General features: G+C 45.1%; 1 protein-coding gene across 1 annotated transcript in view; it reads left to right on the top strand.

Moving 5' to 3' along the window:
- LOC145348300 (uncharacterized) overlaps positions 1-17,562 on the top strand; it is a 234,426-nt gene that overhangs the window by 171,986 nt on the left and 44,878 nt on the right. The window lies entirely within an intron of this gene.

Below are 17,562 nucleotides of genomic sequence, written 5' to 3'. Positions count from 1 at the left end.
GTCCCACGGCTGGAGCATCGGGGCAAGTCACGTGATGAGACCTCCAGCAGTACATTTAATCACAGCTGGCAACTCTATTAGCCAGTCCGAGCCTGGATAATGACCACGAGAAAGATGGCAATCACAAAAGACATAAGGGGTTTGAATCATCTAAACTTACCTGAAGCGATGAGCTGCCTTCTGCCTGAGATCCCTGGTCAGTAAATTAAACAGCGCCTGGTTCAATTAGCATCAGTGTTTCGTTTCTCTGGTTGCTCTGTAATTAAAGTTATCTATTCCCTTTACCCCCATTCTACCAGGACAGCTCTTTCTTATTTCGCTAACTTCAGATGGAGTTCTGGAGAAGTCAAGGGAAAAAAAATACTTGCCTTTACAGAGCACTTGATATCCCAAAGAATTTCACAACCAATTCATTCCTTCACACGTCGCAGACACTGTGTATTGTAGGAAAAGGCAGTGGTGTATGGTAAGACCCTATATACAGCAATGAAATCTCTGACCAGTTCATCCATTCCGATGACGCTTGGTATCTCAGTGGCATTCTCATCTTGGGGACACAGGGCAGAATTTTCCCATCCCGCCCACCACGGGAATTGTAGCTGGTGGGACATGGACCCCATGCAATCTAAAAGAGAACAGATGCTGCCAGTCCTGCTGAGATTTTCCAGCATTTTCTCTTTGGGCTTCAGATTCCAGCACCCGCAGTAAAAGTCAGAAGTCAGAGGCTTTTTCCCAGAGTGGAAGAGTCAACTACTAAGGGGCACAGGTTTAAGGTGTGAGGGGCAATGCTTAAAGGAGATGTACGAGGCAGATTTTTTTATACAGAGGGTGGTGGGTGCCTGGAGCTCATTGCCAGGGGAAGTAGTGGAAGTGGCAGTTAAGGGGCGTCTTGACAAATACATGAATAGGAAGGGAATACAGGGATATGGTCCCTGGAAGGGTAGGGGGTTTTAGTTAAGTCAGGCAGCATGGTCGATGCAGGCTTGGAGGGCCAAAGGGCCTGTTCTATAGAAACCATAGAACCCTACAGTGCAGAAAGAGGGCCTTCAGCCCATCGAGTCTGCACTGACCACAATCCCACCCAGGCCCTAACATATTTTACCCGCTAATCCCTCTAACCTAAGCATCTTAGTACACTAAGAGACAATTTTAGCATGGCCAATCAACATAGCCCGCACATCTTTGGTCTGTGGGAGGAAACCGGAGCACCCGGAGGAAACCCACACCGACACGAGGAGAATGTGCAAATTCCACACAAACAGTGAACCGAGCCCTGTGCTATAATTTTCTTTGTTCTTTGTTCATGCAAAATTCCTTTGACCAGGGGTGGGTTTTCCAGCCTTGTTGGGGGAAGGAGGTGAGCGCAGCAGGAAAATTGCACCCACAGCATTCCAGGTTCAAGTCTCACCCTGGGCCTTGAGCCTAGCAACCAAAGCTTAGCCCGTGGTACTGTCTTTCAGATGAGGTTGATGCTTGATGTGCCTGTTTGGTGAAGGTTCCAGGGTGTTATTTGGAAGAAGATCCAGGGAGTTACCCCCACAATCACATCCCTGGGTGCCATGGCCATTGGTTAATGAACTCAAGCAACAGGGACAGCAGGTTCAGAAGGAGAAGAGAGTACCGACGACCAGCCAAACCAATATCAAATCCAACAGTACCCACAATTAGACTCCTTGCAGCCGGCTGTGACATACAGCCAACGGAGCAAGTTAAATGAATCACTTCAAGCACAATAATCTTGTTACTGGTGGACAAGCTGCTTGTTAAAAATCATACATCAGCAAGCCTCGTAATAATGCGCAGATCCTTAGTACTTGGCCACAGCTGGAGAATCTGAGGCAGGGAAAGAGTGAAGATAAGGAAGTTTTTGGCTTAGTGCGAGATAACAGCCTCCACTCGCAGGATGATGTTGGGGGTGGTTGGATGGGGGGATAATTTCACAGAAGTGTAACTCTTCCTGCCCGAAGTGTATGTTACAAATTCAGGTCTGTGCACCATTGTGTCGAGAATGCAGTGGACACGCACTTCCAGCAGATTCCCCCCAGGTAGCTACTTCACTCAAGGACCAATAACAATGTATAGGGCATGTCTCACATCTCAATGTCACATACAATAGGTCTCACCAGGGACTGTAAAACCTCTGCTTTGTCTGTGCAGCCCACTAATGGGCTATCCAATACCTGATTTTCTGGCAATTGGGGTATTAGAAGGATCATAATCTCCATGGGAATGCTGTTTATCCTTGTTTCCCATTTGTTTTTTATCTTAAAGTCCTCAATTTCTTAAGCTTTCTGCTTTCCTCCTGAGCTGCACAGTGGCATGGTGGTTAGCACTGCTGCCTCACAGCGCTAGGAACTTGGGTTTGATTCTTGGCTTGGGCCACTGTCTGCATGGAGTTTGCATGTTCTCCCTGTGGCTGCGTGGGTTTCCTCTGGGTGCTCCGATTTTCCCTCCACACACCAAAGACGTGTGGGTTAGGGGGATCGGTCATGCTAAAATTGACCCTAGTGTCATTCGGATTAGCGGGGTGGATGTGTGGGGTCGCAGGAGTGGGACTGTGGTCGGTGCAGACTCAATGGGCCAAATGACCTCCATCTGCACTGTAGGGATTCTATGATTTTTTTTACATTGGGAGACTCCGAATCCTGAAGGAATCCCAAGTGGACTGTGAGGTTTCATTTTATGTACTTATTGATTTTTCCAACATGTTATTTTTATTATTTTGGACAAATAAAAATAGCTTTGATTTCTTTTTGGTACCTAACATTGCATTTCAGAAGACACAGCAGGGGTTCCCTGGATATCCACAGGCAGCCCCAAGCAGGCACGACACAGTGGCACAATGGTTACCACTGCTACCTCACAGTGATAGGGACCCGGGTTCGATTCCTGGCTTGGGTCACTGTCTGTGTGGAGTTTGCACTTTCTCCCTGTGTCTGTGTGGGTTTCCTCTGGGTGCTGCAGTTTCCTCCCACATGTCCAAAAGACATGCTGGTTGGGTGCATTAACCATGCTAAATTCTCCCTCAATGTACCCGAACAGGCACCGGAGTGTGGCGACTAGGGGATTTTCACAGAAACTTCATTGCAGTGTTAATGTAAGCCTACTTATGACATTGATAAATAAACATTAAAATAAAGCTGTGGTGGGAAGGTTAGAAAACCAGTCATTCCATTGCTCCCTCTCATGTTTTGCATCCTGGAAAACATTCAGGATTTAACATTTGTGTAATAATTAAATCATATCCCCAGATACCACCTCATCAATTCAAACAGAAACAGCATCAAATGATACCAGTTTTAGTTCATTTACCTTGCCAACTGTGAACACTTTACCACGCTGACATTTATACGGTTCTGAAAAGTTCAATCATTTACTTTCTCTCCCTCGGCTATTATGAATAAACTGCTAACTTAAAACTGCAAGGCGGAAATTCCATTCAATGTACTTGCTATCAAATGGAATAGGCCCGCCCAGGGAGTCAGGGGAGGCAATGGGCTAGTGGTATTATTGCTAGACTGTTAATCCAGAAACTCAGCCAATGTTCCGGGTTCAAATCCCTCCACAGCTGACAGTGGAATTTGAATTCAATAAAAAAAAGTCTAGAATTAAGAATCCACTGATGACCATGAAACCATTGACGATTGTCACAAAAACCCATCTGGTTCACTAATGTGCTTTAAGGAAGGAAATCTGTCGTCCTTACCTAGTCTGGTCTATGGCCTGGCCCCTGCGTAGTGGCACAGTGGTTAGCACTGCTGCCTCACAGCGCCAGGAACCTGGGTTCAATTCCAACCTTGTGTCACTGTCTGAGTGGAGTTTACACATTCTCCCCATGTCTGCATGAGTTTCCTCCGGGTGTTCCGGTTTCCTCCCAAAGATGTGTGGGTTAGGTTGACTGGCCATGCTAAATTGACCCTAATGTCAGGGAGATTAGCAGGATAAATATGTGGGATTACAGGAATAGGGCCTGGGTCGGATTCTGGCCAGTACAGGCTCGATGAGCCGAATGGCCTCCTTCTGCACTGTACGGATTCTATGATTCTATGATATATGTGATTCCAGAGCCACAGCAATGTGGTTGATCCTCAACTGCCCTCCAAGGGTAACTAGGGATGAGCAATAAATGCTGGCCAGCCAGTGACATCCATGGGAGGAGGCCATGTAGCTTATTCAGCCAGTGCTGGCCATCTGAGAATGCACCTGGGCAATGGCTAGAGCCCCAACTACCTAAAGGAAAGTTGGAGCTGATGTGAGTCATTTTGATCCATTGGTTGTTCTTTAGGCCTGTGCGATATAAAACTGGCTCGATATTTGTCACAAAGGATGAATCATTTCTGTCCAAAGCAAGTTAGATAGTGAAAGTGTGAAGCGGTTTGCAACATTCTGAGTTCATGGGAGATGCTATGAAAACTAATATTTTTCCTTTTTATTTGAATTTTCGGAAAGTTTTCAGTAAAAACACATGAACAACTTGTGGCTTCTCAGAAAGACAAGAGCAATGGTTTCATAGGAATTTCAACACCTCCAAATTTCCTTCCAAACCACACACTATCTCAACGTGCACAGCTATTGCTGTTCCTTCATCATTACCATATCAAAACCCAGTAACTCTCTCCCTCGCTGTGGGAGAACCTTCACTGTACAGTCAATCAGGAAGAATGTGCACCTTCCAAAGCAATGAGGGATGGGCAATAAATTCTGGCTAACGCCAAGAATTAATCTTAAAAAGTACAAACCTCCGGAGGTTACAATGGGACTGCACAATGCAAAGGAAGCCCACACTTGAACGCCATGCTCCACTCTTGGCACGGTGCCACGGGAAACATGTCCAGCCAATGACGAGAATGTAACAAAGAGCAACAAGACTGATCGCCAGTGTGAAGTGAATGAGCTGTTGGAAGATCAGAGAAAATCAAACTACACATCCAGAAAGACCTGAAAGGAGAAAATTAAGGAGGCACTTCATAAAGGCATTATAAAATATTAAATGGTCTAGAATATTACTTCAAATGAAGTTAAGATCGCAAGACAAGAAGAGAACATAAATTCACATTAGTGAAAAGTGCATTTATATCTTCACTCAAAGTGATAGATGTTTATAATAATCTGCTGGGTGGGCTAGAAGAAGCAAAAATATTAGGGTCATTCAGACTACAGCTGGATGCCATAATGAGAGGGAAGACCGCAAAAGGATGAGCTTCCATGAGCTGAATACCCTTTTCCTATCATTAACTTCCCTGATATTCTTAATTTATCAAACAACTTCTTCCTCTACCTTCCGCTATAGAGGAGGACATTAGTTATGCCACAAGTTCAAACCTGTCTGATTCTAATTCACTAAGATCATAGAATCCCTACAGCGCAGAAGGAGCCTATTCGGCCCATCGAATCCGCACCAGTCCCGCCTACTCCCTGTTCCCGTAACCCCATGTATTTACCCTGCTAGTCCCCCTGACCCTAAAGGACAATTGAACATGGCCATCAACCTAACCCGCACATCTTTGGTCAGTGGGAGGAAACCGGAGCGCCCGGAAGAAGCCCACGCAGACGTGGAGAGAACGTGCAGACTCCACACAGACAATGACCGAAGCCAGGAATCGAACCCGGGTCCCTGGTGCTGTGAGGCAGCAGTGCTAACCACTGTGCCACCGTGCTGCCTGTAAAGGTGAAGGTAAAGCTTTTGCATGAGCTCTGAGTCGTAAAGGTTTTACATTTCACTGCATTCCATGAGGAATTTGCTGATTTGGTTCTGTTTGAGTCTGGATAATATGGTGGCACGGTGGCACAGTGGTTAGCAGTGCTGCCTCATAGTGCCAGGGACCCAGGTTCGATTCCCAGCTTGGTTGACTGTCTGTGTGGTGTCTGCGCATTCTCCTTGTGTCTGCATGGGTTTCCTCCAGGTGCTCCAGTTTCCTCCTATGGTCCAAAAGACATGCTGATTTGGTGCATTGGTCATGCTGAATTCTCCCTCAGTGTACCTGAGTGGACACCTGCGACTAGTGGTGTGCTGGGTCCATTGTTGTTTGTCATCTATATCAGTGATCTGGATGATAATGTGGTAAATTGGATCAGCAAATTTGCTGATGATACAATGATTGGAGACGTAGTGGAGAGCGAGGAAGTTTTCAAAGCTTGCAGAGGGATTTGAACTAGGTAGAAAAATGGGCTGAAAAATGGCAGATGGAGTTTAATGCAGAAAGGTGTGAAGTATTGCACTTTGGAAGGACAAACCAAGGTAGAACATACAAGGTAAATGGTAGGACACTGGAGAGTGTAGTAGAACAGAGGGACCTGGGAATATAGATGCATAATTCCCTAAAAGTGGTACCATAGGTAGATAGGTTCGTAAAGAGTGCTTTTGGTACTTTGGCCTTTATAAATCAAAGTATTGAGTACAAGAGTTGGAATGTTATGATGAGGTTGTATAAGACATTGGTGAGGCCAAATTTAGAGTATTGTGTGCAATTTTGGTCACCTAATTACAGGAAGGATATTAATAAGGTTGAAAGAGTGCAGAGAAGGTTTACAAGGATGTTGCCGGGGCTTGAGAAACTTAGTTACAGAGAAAGGTCAAATAGGTTAGGACTTTATTCCCTGGAGCATAGAAGAATGAGGGGAGATTTGATAGCAGTGTATAAAATTATGATGGATCTAGATCGAGTGAATGCAAGCAGGCTTTTTCCACTGAGGCTAGGGGAGAAAAAAACTAGAGGACATGGGTTAAGGGTGAAGGGAGAAAATTTTAAAGGGAATATTAGGGGAGGGCTTCTTCACACAGAGAGTGGTAGGAGTGTGGAACGAGCTGCCAGATGAAGTGGTAAATGCGGGCTCACTTTTAACATTTAAGAAATACCTGGACAGATACATGGATGAGAGGGGTGTGGAGGGATATGGTCCAGGTGCAGATCAGTGGGATAGGCAGAAAAATGGTTCGGCACAGCCAAGAAGGGCCAAAAGGCCTGTTTCTGTGTTGTAATGTTCTATAGTTCTATGAACAGGCACCAGAGTGTGACAACTCGGGGATTTTCACAGTAACTGCATTGCAGTGTTAATGTAAGCCTACTTATGACACAAATAAATAAACTTAAAAAGCTTAATCTCGGTGTCCCAAGATGTATAGATTCAATGGATTAACCATGGAAAATGTGCAAGATAACGGGGATAGGATGGGTAAGAGGGCCTTTGTAACATGTTCTGCAGAGTGTCGGTGCAGAGTCGATGGGCCGTATGGCCTATTCTGCTCGGTAGGGATCCCATGAAATGGGTGGTACATGATGTGAAAACAGACTCTGCTGGAAGTCCTGCTCTGTGTCTGTTGCAAATTGTAATGCCACCCTTTTTTAGACCACCACAGCAACCTGCATTTATGTAGCACCTTCATCATAAGAAGCCACCCAAAGGCACTTCAGGAGACCGTAATCGCTCAAAATGAAACCACAGATCAAAAACCGAGATACCAACATCGCTGACCAAAAGATTAGTGAAAGGGCTGGGTTATAAGGAGCATCTGAAATGAGGAGAGAGAAACGGTGAAGTGGAAAAATGTAGGGAGGGAATTCCAGAGTTGAGGCATGCTGAAGGCGTGGCCGCCAATGGTGAAAGAAGGAAGTGGGACTGCAGAAGATACCAGTTCCAGGAGAAAGGCAGAGTTCTCAGAGGAGCAAAAGGATTGGAACAGAAGGATGAGAAATTTTCAAATTGAGGTACTGCTAAACTGAGGGGAGGGGCTATATTTGTCAATGAATAGGGAATGGTGGGTGAATGGGATTGATTGTGAGATGGAATATAAATTCAAATGAAAATTGAGAGTTTGCAAGTGGGCGGCTAATTCTATTGCCCAGGAAGCAAAGCCACCCTCTCCTGGCCGCTAATTTTAAAATATTCTCACGTGATTGGAACAAATTGAGCAAATGTCTCCCTGAAGGTTGCTTCCAGATTAAAATATAAACATTACCACAATTGCATAAAGAAAGGGTTCCATTTATAGCACGTTTTTGCAAGTTCAGCACATCCCAATTTAGTTCATTACCAATGGAATACTTATTGAAAGCTTGTCCTGTTGTGTTATAGGGAAGAGCAGCAGCCAATGCATGCACAGCAAGATTCCATAGACAGTATTGGAATAATCACCAGTTAATCTACTATAGTAATGTTGCTCGAGATGTTAATGTGGGCTATGATGCAATGTGTACAGTTTTGCTCCCCGTACTTGAGGAGGAATGGGCTGAAGTGGAAATGGTCAAGAACTTCAAGTTTTTAGGTGTCCAGATCATCAAAAATCTGTCCTGGTCCCCCCATGCCGACACTATAGTTAAGAAAGCCCACCAACGCCTCTACTTTCTCAGAAGACTAAGGAAATTTGGCATGTCAGCTACGACTCTCACCAACTTTTACAGATGCACCAGAGAAAGCATTCCTCGTGGTCGTATCACAGCTTGGTATGGCTCCTGCTCTGCCCAAGACCGCAAGGAATTAAGAAAGGTTGTGAATGTAGCCCAATCCATCACGCAAACCAGTCTCCCATCTATTGACACAGTCTACACTTCTCATTGCCTCAGCAAAGCCGCCAACATAATTAAGGACACCCCACACCCCAGACATTCTCTCTTCCACCTTCTTCCATCAGGAGAGAGATACAAAAATCTGAGGTCACATACCAACTGACTCAAGAACAGTCTCTTCCCTGCTTTTGAATGGACTTACTTTGCATTAAGTTGATCTTTCTCTACATCCTAGCTATGACTGTACATTCTGCACTCTCATTTCCTTCTCTAAGCACGGTATGTTTTGTCTGTGTAGTGCGCAAGAAACAATACTTTTCACTGTATTTTAATATATGTGAAAATAATAAATCAAATCAAATCAAGTCAAATATAGTTGCATTGGAGGTGGTTCAGTGGAGATTCACTAGATTGATTCCAAATATGAGGAGTTTGACTTACGAAGAGAGATTGAACAGTCTAGGCCTAAACTCTCTAGAGTTTCAAAAAATGAGGGGAACTCTAATTGAGGTGTACAAAATTATGAGGGGGATTGACAAAGTAGACATGGAGGGGATGTTTCCTCTCATAGGGAACCTGGAACAAGAGGTCATAGTTTTAGGATAAGCGGCAGCAGATTTTAAACAGAGATGGGGAGAAATTACTTCTAACAAAGGGATGGTGAGTCTGTGGAATTCACTACCCCAGAGTGTGGTGGATGCTGAGACATTGAGTACATTTAAGGAAGAGGTGGACAGATTTGGGTTGTGGGGAACAGGCAGGTAAGTGGAGTTGGAGCCGAGATGAGATCAACCATGATCGTAATAAAGAGTGGAGCAGACTTGAGGACTTGGATTGCCCACTCCTGCTCCTAGTTCTTATAGAAATCATTGAACCCATACAGCGTAGAAGGAGGCCATTCAGCCCATCAAGACTGCACCAACCACAATCCCGCCCAGGCCCTATTCCTGTAACCCTAAAGTTAAAGTAAAATTTATCTATTAGTCACAAGTAAGGCTTACATTAACAATGCAATGAAGTTACTATGAAATTCCCCTAGTCGCCACACTCTGGTGCCTGGTCGGGTCAATGCATCTAACCAGCACGTCTTTCAGACTGTAGGAGGAAACCAGAGGAAACCCACACAGACATGGGGAGAACATACAAACTCCACACAGACAGTGACCCAAGCCAGGAATCGAACCCTGGTCCCTGGTGCTGTGAAGCAGCAGTGTTAACCACTGTGCCACCGTGCCGCTCCATGTAATTACTCTGCCAACCCTCTGACACTAAGGGTCAACTTATCACGGCCAATTGACCTGACCCACATATCTTTGAACTGTGGGAGGAAACCAGAGCATCCTGAAGAAACCCACCCAGACACGCTCTCCCACAATCCGAAAGATGTGCTGGTTAGGTGCATTGGCCATGCTAAATTCTCCCTCAGTGTACCCGAACAGAGTGTGGCAACTAGGGGATTTTCACAGTAACTTCATTGCAGTGTTAATGTAAGCCCACTTGTGACACTAATAAATGAACTTTAATGAAAATGCCACCAGCTGAGCCATAGCTGCTGTAATAAAATATTCACTTTTTCCTGACTCTAACATAAGAATCAGCAGATTTCGGAATTTGCTTTGACTCTGTGGTTGACTTGTTTTGGCTTTTTTCTGTTGATAGATTCAGACTGGAGGCCGGTTCACCCTTTTCCCAAGTTCCTTGGGTTGATGTGTATATATTTTTTTGTTTTTATCTGCCCAGCTTGGCTTTGGCTGATTGCCACCGCTTTGCACAAGTTATTTGGAGAGACCAGGGGGTATGAGCAGCAAGTCATAGATTTAATGCAACTGCACGAGAATTGATATAAAGTTACACCAAACCCACGCTGGGAAAGGAATCCCCCGAGTTTTGGAAGTTTTTAAAATCCTGCAAAAAGAAAGTCCTGTCAGCAAAAAAAAATCCACTTTTTTAAAGTTTATATATTTACATTAACACTGCAATGAAGTTACTGTGAAAATCCCCTAGTAGCCGGTTCGGGTACACTGAGGGAGAATTTAGTCCAGCCAATACACCTAAGCTGCATGACTTTAGGAGGAAACCGGAGCACCTGGAGGAATCCCACGCAGACATGGGGAGAATGTGCGGACTCCACATTGTAAAAAGCCTGACAACACCAGGTTTAAGTCAACCGATTTATACTTAAACCTGGTGTTGTCAGACTTTTTACTGTGTTTACCTCAGTCCAACGCCGGCATATCCACATCAGGACTCCGCATAGACAGTGACCCAAGATGGGAATTGAACCCAGGTCCCTGGCGCTGTGAGGCAGCAGTGCTAACCACTGTGCTACTGATTTCTATCTAACAGAAAGGAAGCAGCAGAAATGTATGAGAGATAAAAAAGGTAAAACAGAAAGTTTGTGACACGAAAAACCAATATCATTCTAATATAAGTAGAGCATTTTTTTTTATCATCCTCCATTATTGCAGTCAATGGTTGTGGGAACTCCATTTGAATGGCATTTTGATGTAAATAGAACATTAAACAGAAAAGATGATGTTAGAAGGCTAACTCGCTTTTAGTGCTGAATTCTGAAAAACCATCTCCAATTTGTCCATGATCTCATGTTCCTCAGCCTAAGAGGTCAAAAGAGGTTTGTCTGACTTTCTTTCTCTGTCAGGAATGTAAAAAAAAACATAATTACATTCCTTCTCCGGATACTGTAGCTTCTTGGCACAGTTTGTGACCTCCCAATAGTTGAATTGACCCGCAAGGCCATAAAGCCAGTAATATATTGAAAGAGAAATATAACTGAGGTCTATTCATGCAAAGATGTACATACCAGTCGCCTGAAATCTCTTCATTTATTTAATACCATCTGACACACTGAATGTTGGTATTCATAAAATTGCCTTCTTAACTTCTGACACATTTTGGCAGGTTGTCAGCCTAGTTTGCAAAATATCTTCTTTTGCATCCATATAATATTCTCAAATTACATATTTGAGAATGAGTTTATCTCGGGGCTATACTTTAAATGCACTTTGAAGAGCTTTATCCTGCACTTTTTGTTCAGCACATTAGCAAACTCTTGCGAAGGACGTGTCATTTTAGAAAGCTATTTCCCAAATGAAGCTTAGGGAGGATGGGGGAGGCAAACAACTTGCATTAATGTGGCGCCTTTTTCTTGTAGCATGTCATCCAAAAGGGTGTGACACCTCCGGAGGGCAAACGTTCCCTTAGTACGGCACTGGAATGTCAAGTTAGATCGGTTCACATACTGGGGTCCACAGACCCCTGAGGGCCTATGGTGACTTTGCAGTATAATGTGCAAGTGCTTAGTGAGCAGGGCAAGTCTCAAGGGGGTGTGTAATTACTCAAGCTGCCATGGCCAGTGGGGGGGTGGGGGGGTGGGGGTGTGGGAGGCAGTCCATAGGGGTGTGCAGAGTGGTGCAGAATAAGCACATGATTGGGACGGCACAGTGGCACAGTGGTTAGCACTGGTGCCTCACAGCGTCAGGGTCCCGAGTTTGATTCCCAGCCTCGGGTCACTGTCTGTGTGTAGTTTGCACATTTTCCCCGTGTCTGTGTGGGTTTCTGCGGGTGCTTCAGTTTCTTCCCACAGTCTAAAGATGTGCGGGTTAGGTGGGTTGGCAATGGTCAGGGGGACTAGCTAGGACAAATGCATGGGGTTATGGGGATAGGGGCCTGGCTGGGATTGTGGTTGGTGCAGACTTGACGGGCTGAATGGCCCCCTTCTGCTCTGTAGGATTCTATGATTGGCAGCCAAAGATCAGCAAGCCAGGCAGTAGAAGCAGGTGCACATAGAATCCCTCCAGTGTAGAAAGCCATTCAGCCCATCGAGTCCGTGCAAACGACAATCCCACCCAGGCCCTATCCCCTTAACCGCATGTATTTTCCCAGCTAATTCCTCTGACACTAAGGGGCAATTTAGCATGGCCAACCTATCTAATGTGCACACCTTTGCACTGTGGGGATGAATCCAGAGCACCCGGAGGAAACATACAGGGAGAATAGAACATAGAAAAACTACAGCACAAACAGGCCCTTCGGCCCACAAGTTGCGCCGAACATATCTCTACCTGTAGGCTTTCCTATAACCCTCAACCCTATTAGGTCCCATGTACTCATCCAGAAGTCTCTTAAAAGACCCTATCGAATCTGCCTCCACTACCACCGCCGGCAGCCGATTCCACTCACCCACCACCCTCTGAGTGAAAAACTTACCCCTGACATCTCCAAATGTACAAACTCCACACAGTCACCCACCCAAGACTGGAATCGAAGCCAGGTCTCTGGTGCTGTGAGGCAGCAGCGCCAACCACTGTGCTACTGTGCTGCCCCATATAGTGTAGAATAGGCCGCCTGCCTCACCGAGGAGGGAATACACATGTAGGAGCATTGGGAACAGCACAAATGTCATCAGGTAGACACGGTTATCAAAGCTGGTGGTGGGTGTCACCAGAGATCAGCCCTCTTCCAGGGGAGGGACTATTTTTAAAATTATACAAATGCAAAACTCTAAGAAATACCTGTTTTCTTAAAAACGTTATTAAAACATTTTATAGCTAAGAGCACCTCCACTTTTTTGTCCTTTCATGGGATTTGGTGCCTCTCTGGCAAAAGGCCAACATTTAACACCAACACCCATCACTTACTGCCCTCGAACTGAGTGTCCCACTCGACCATTTCAGAGGGCAGTTGAGAGTCAACCACATTGCTGTGGCTCTGGAGTCACATGTAGGCCAGACCAGGTAAAGGGGGGCAGATTTCCTTCCCTCAAGGACATTAGTGAACCAGATGGGTTTTTATGACAGTCGATGATAGTTCCATAGTCACCATCACTGAGACTCGCTTTCGAGTCCAGATTTCTTTCTGTTTAATCAGCTGAATTTAAATTCCACCGGCTGCCGCGGTGAGATTTGAACATTCGCCTGGGTCTCTCCATTGCTAATCCAGTCATATTGCAACAATGCCGCGCTGTCCCCAGTGTTATACGGGATTACAATTCAGCTGCGAGTCCATGATTACCAATTGATTCGGGAAAAAGGTCCTTCAGTCAAAAGGTGTTTGAGAATGACTGACCTGGATAATGCGGTCAAGTATTAGGGATGGTATTTGAAGTCACGATCCTCCCATTCGGAGGGAAAAGTGCTGTAATCAATCCACAGAGGCAGAAGCCCCTTCACCAAAATCCCTTTATTTATACACTCTAACTGCAGTACAGAGAGTGCTATCAGTCAGCAGTCAACCTCCGTGGGGATGCCAGAGGAACTGACACTCCCAGTTAAGCACAAGGCAAAGACCCCCTGATTGGCCCATCAATTGGATCCTTAATCAGGGAGCTCATACTCCAATAGGCCAACCTCAATGGCCTGATTGAAGTCATTACAGCCGTCAGCATCTCTCCCCCCGCCACCTCCCCTCCCGCTCCCCACCATAGCCAATGATGCCGCGTACTTGGGAATTTCTGTAGAATAGCATTGTCATAAGGATTGCCTGTTGGACCAACACCAGGTTTTGCTTCAGTATAAATTTCGTGTGGTTTAAAATCGCCAAGTGTGCACGGAAATCACTCCGGAAAGGGTGAATGCATGAAAAGATTGAAAGAAGTATCTCTAGTTACTTAAGTTGTGTTTTAGATCTTTTAAGGAACAGAGCCCAATCTCATGAAGAAGTTGAACCCAGCCTCCCTGTTTAATGTGGGTTGTTGGGAGGGCTGGACTTTCAGTCTATTGGCTAATCAGTGCGGAGACCTGCAGTAACTATCAATGCAATCTCACGTTGTTGGACCTCAAGCAGCTTGATGTGAAAATGGCCAGAGCATAAGATATTCCTGATGTTTTACCATATACCATAGCACGTTAACACTGTCTGAATCAACGTTAATAACATCCCACTGATTTTGTTTTTGAAATGGTGTGTTTGTGAGTAATACCATGAATTAGGAGCTGAGCATATGAGGCAGGAGCCTACATTCTGACATCAAGGTGTCCCTGTCAATGTCAACGGGGAAGAAGTAGAAATGGTCGGAAGCTTCAAATTTCTAGGTGTCCAGATCACCAACAATCTGTCCTGGTCCTCCCATGCTGACACTATAATTAAGAAAGCCCACCAATGCCACTACTTTCTCAGAAGACAAGCGAAATTTGGCATGTCATCTACGACTCTCACCAACTTCTACAGGTGCACCATTAGAAAGCATTCTTTCTGGTTGTATCACAGCTTGGTATGGCTCCTGCTCTGCCCAAGACTGCAATAAACTACAAAAGGAGTTATGTAGCCCAATCCATCACTCAACTAGTCTCCCATCCATTGACTCTTCCTACACTTCCAGCTGCCTCAACAAAGCAGCCAGTATAATTAAGGACCCCATGCACCCCGGACATTCTCTCTTCCACCTTCTTCCATCGGGAAAAAGGTACAAAAGTCTGAGGTCACGTACCAACCGACTCAAGAACAGCTTCTTCCCTGCTGTTGTCAGTCTTTTGAATGGACCTACCTCGCATTAAGTTGACCTTTCTCTACACTCTAGCTATGACTGTAACACTACATTCTGCACTCTTTCCTTTCCTTCTCTATGAACAGCACAAGAAGCAATACTTTTCACTGTAATCCAAAACATGTGACAATAATAAATCAAATCAAATAATAACACTTGGGAAAAAGAAGGAAAAGGAGTGGTAGGCCACAGGCTCCTCAAGTCTTCTCCATCAGATCATGGATAACCTTCTGCATTGACTCTTCCTCCTATCTAATGATAGAGCAATAAAGTTGACAGCCTGTATCTATGAATACAGAGAAAAATATTATATATATATGAATATAAAGCACAAAAAAACTGCTTTGACTTGCTTTATTCTGTGCTGCTAGTTGAACTGATAACCCATCAATGAAGTGCACATCTCCCAGTGTACACTACCCCTCTTTGTGGGAATGTGTCATCATGAACGATTGCATTTTTAATAAAAATGTAATTAAGAGAAGTCAAGAATAAATGAGTGAAAGTTCTGAATCTGCTTGGGATGAAGGTTTGATTGTGCCGTTCACTCAAACACATATCCTTTACGAGCAGTAGAGCAAACCCAAGCAGAAATGACCAGGTAATGAAGATAGATGCGTTCAGTTATCAGTGAGCCATTACTGGGGCTCGCTGTTACATTAAAAAAATCGCAGATAGCTTGACGGCGCTTGCCACATAGCAACTAATTCATGGACAACAGCCTGCGATGTGCAGTGTGCATTGCAAATGCACTTAGAGTACTTGATTAAACGATGGTGAAACAGCGAGAGAACTCTCCGGCAGTAAGCCCACACCGGAGGAAATACACAGTGGGTTCGCTGAAGGGGATTCACATGTGGCTCTGCTTATGGACCCAATGAAGAGACCAGGTGCAGAAATAAAAGGATGCGCTCTCTGGTCAGACACAGAGGTGAAGGCAGCCTTTATCAGGCAAGCTAGCTGCAGGCTCAAAGTTCTGCCAGCGATAGTGTGATGGGAATGAGATCTGAATTCTACCAATGGACCATGCATGAGCCTTGTTGACAGCTGCCCTTTAATTCCAGTGTTAACTATTTGCCTTCCAAACGCTGCTCAATGTTCCAGACTAAAGTTTAATGTTTATTTCTTACAATCACAAGTGTAATGACTTCAATCGGGCCGTTGAGGTTGGCCTATTGGAATACGAACTCACTGGTTAAGGATCCCATTGATGGGCCAATCAAGGAGTCTTTCGCTTGTATTTACCAGGAGTGTCAGTTCCTCTGGCACTCCCAAAGATAGACTGCTGACTGCTAGCACTCTGTGCACTGCTGTTGGAATTGTAAATAAAGGGATTTTGGTGAAGGGACTTCTGCCAGGGAAGACTTATTACATTACATTAACACTGCGATGAAGTTACTGTGAAAATCCCCTTACCGCCACACTCCGGCGCTGTTCGGGGGCAATTTAGCATGGACAATGCACCTATTCAGCACGTCTTTCACATTGTGGGAGGAAACCGGAGACCCCGGAGGAAACCCATGCAGACATGGGGACCCAGCACGGACAATGGCCCAAGCCAGGAATCGAACCTAGGTTCCTGGCACCTTGAGGCAGCAGTGCTAACCTGTACAGGGCCAAGTGTGTAGAAGAAAGGCTTGCGTTTATGTAGCGCCTTTCACAAACTGACAGCCAATTTAGTTTTCCTGAAGGATGTAGGAAATATGGCAAGTGAAGTGCAGCAAACTCAGGCAACAGCAATGCACTCCTGATAGGGTGTTACTGAGCTGTCGTTATCAGTCCAGGACACTAGAGAGAATTTTCCTTTTTTGCCTGATTTGTCCCTTTCTTCTTCTGAGAGCTGTGCACTTCTCCAACTCTGGGTGTTTGTGTATCCTTGAATTTCTTTACCCTTACATTCACCTTCAGTCCAGAGCCTCTGTCCCAGATTTTTAAAAATTTTTTAAGTTTATTTTTTTTTATTATTGTCACAAGTAGGCTTACATTAACACTGCAATGAAGTTACTGTGAAATTCCCCTAGTGGCCACACACCGGCGCCTGTTCGGATACACTGAGGGAGAATTTAGCGTGGCCAGTGCACCTAACCAGCACACCTTTTGGACTGTGAGAGGAAACCAGAGCACCTGGAGGAAACCCATGCAGACATGGGGAGAATGTGCAGACTCCAACAATAGAGCCACCCAAGCTGGGAATCGAACTTGAGTCCTTGGCGCTGTGAGGCAGCAGTGCTAACCACTGTGCCACCGTGCCACCCTTTTATTTCAGAAGCTATTTGGCCTTTTTGTCTCAACCAACCCACCACTTGCCACCCAATCCTGTGTCCCCTCTCACCCCATGCAACCTCCATGCCAGCTCATGTCCCCTTCTCATCTCCACCCTTTCCCCTCATAGCAAAAGCCACCTCCATAGCCATTCACCCAGTGTCCAGCATGGTGAGGCCATAGGAGCCATGTATAGAGTTTGAGAAAATTGCATTAAACAATTTGAAACTCTGAGTTAAGCTATGTTAATGGTCAAAATGGATGTGTGGTTAGCTAACGCAAGCAGGGGGTCAG

This window comes from Carcharhinus amblyrhynchos, chromosome 9 (assembly GCF_965287045.1).
Source record: "Carcharhinus amblyrhynchos chromosome 9, sCarAmb.v2.hapA, whole genome shotgun sequence".
Classification (NCBI taxonomy): domain Eukaryota; kingdom Metazoa; phylum Chordata; class Chondrichthyes; order Carcharhiniformes; family Carcharhinidae; genus Carcharhinus; species Carcharhinus amblyrhynchos.
This window is presented reverse-complemented; position numbering and strand designations above follow the sequence as displayed.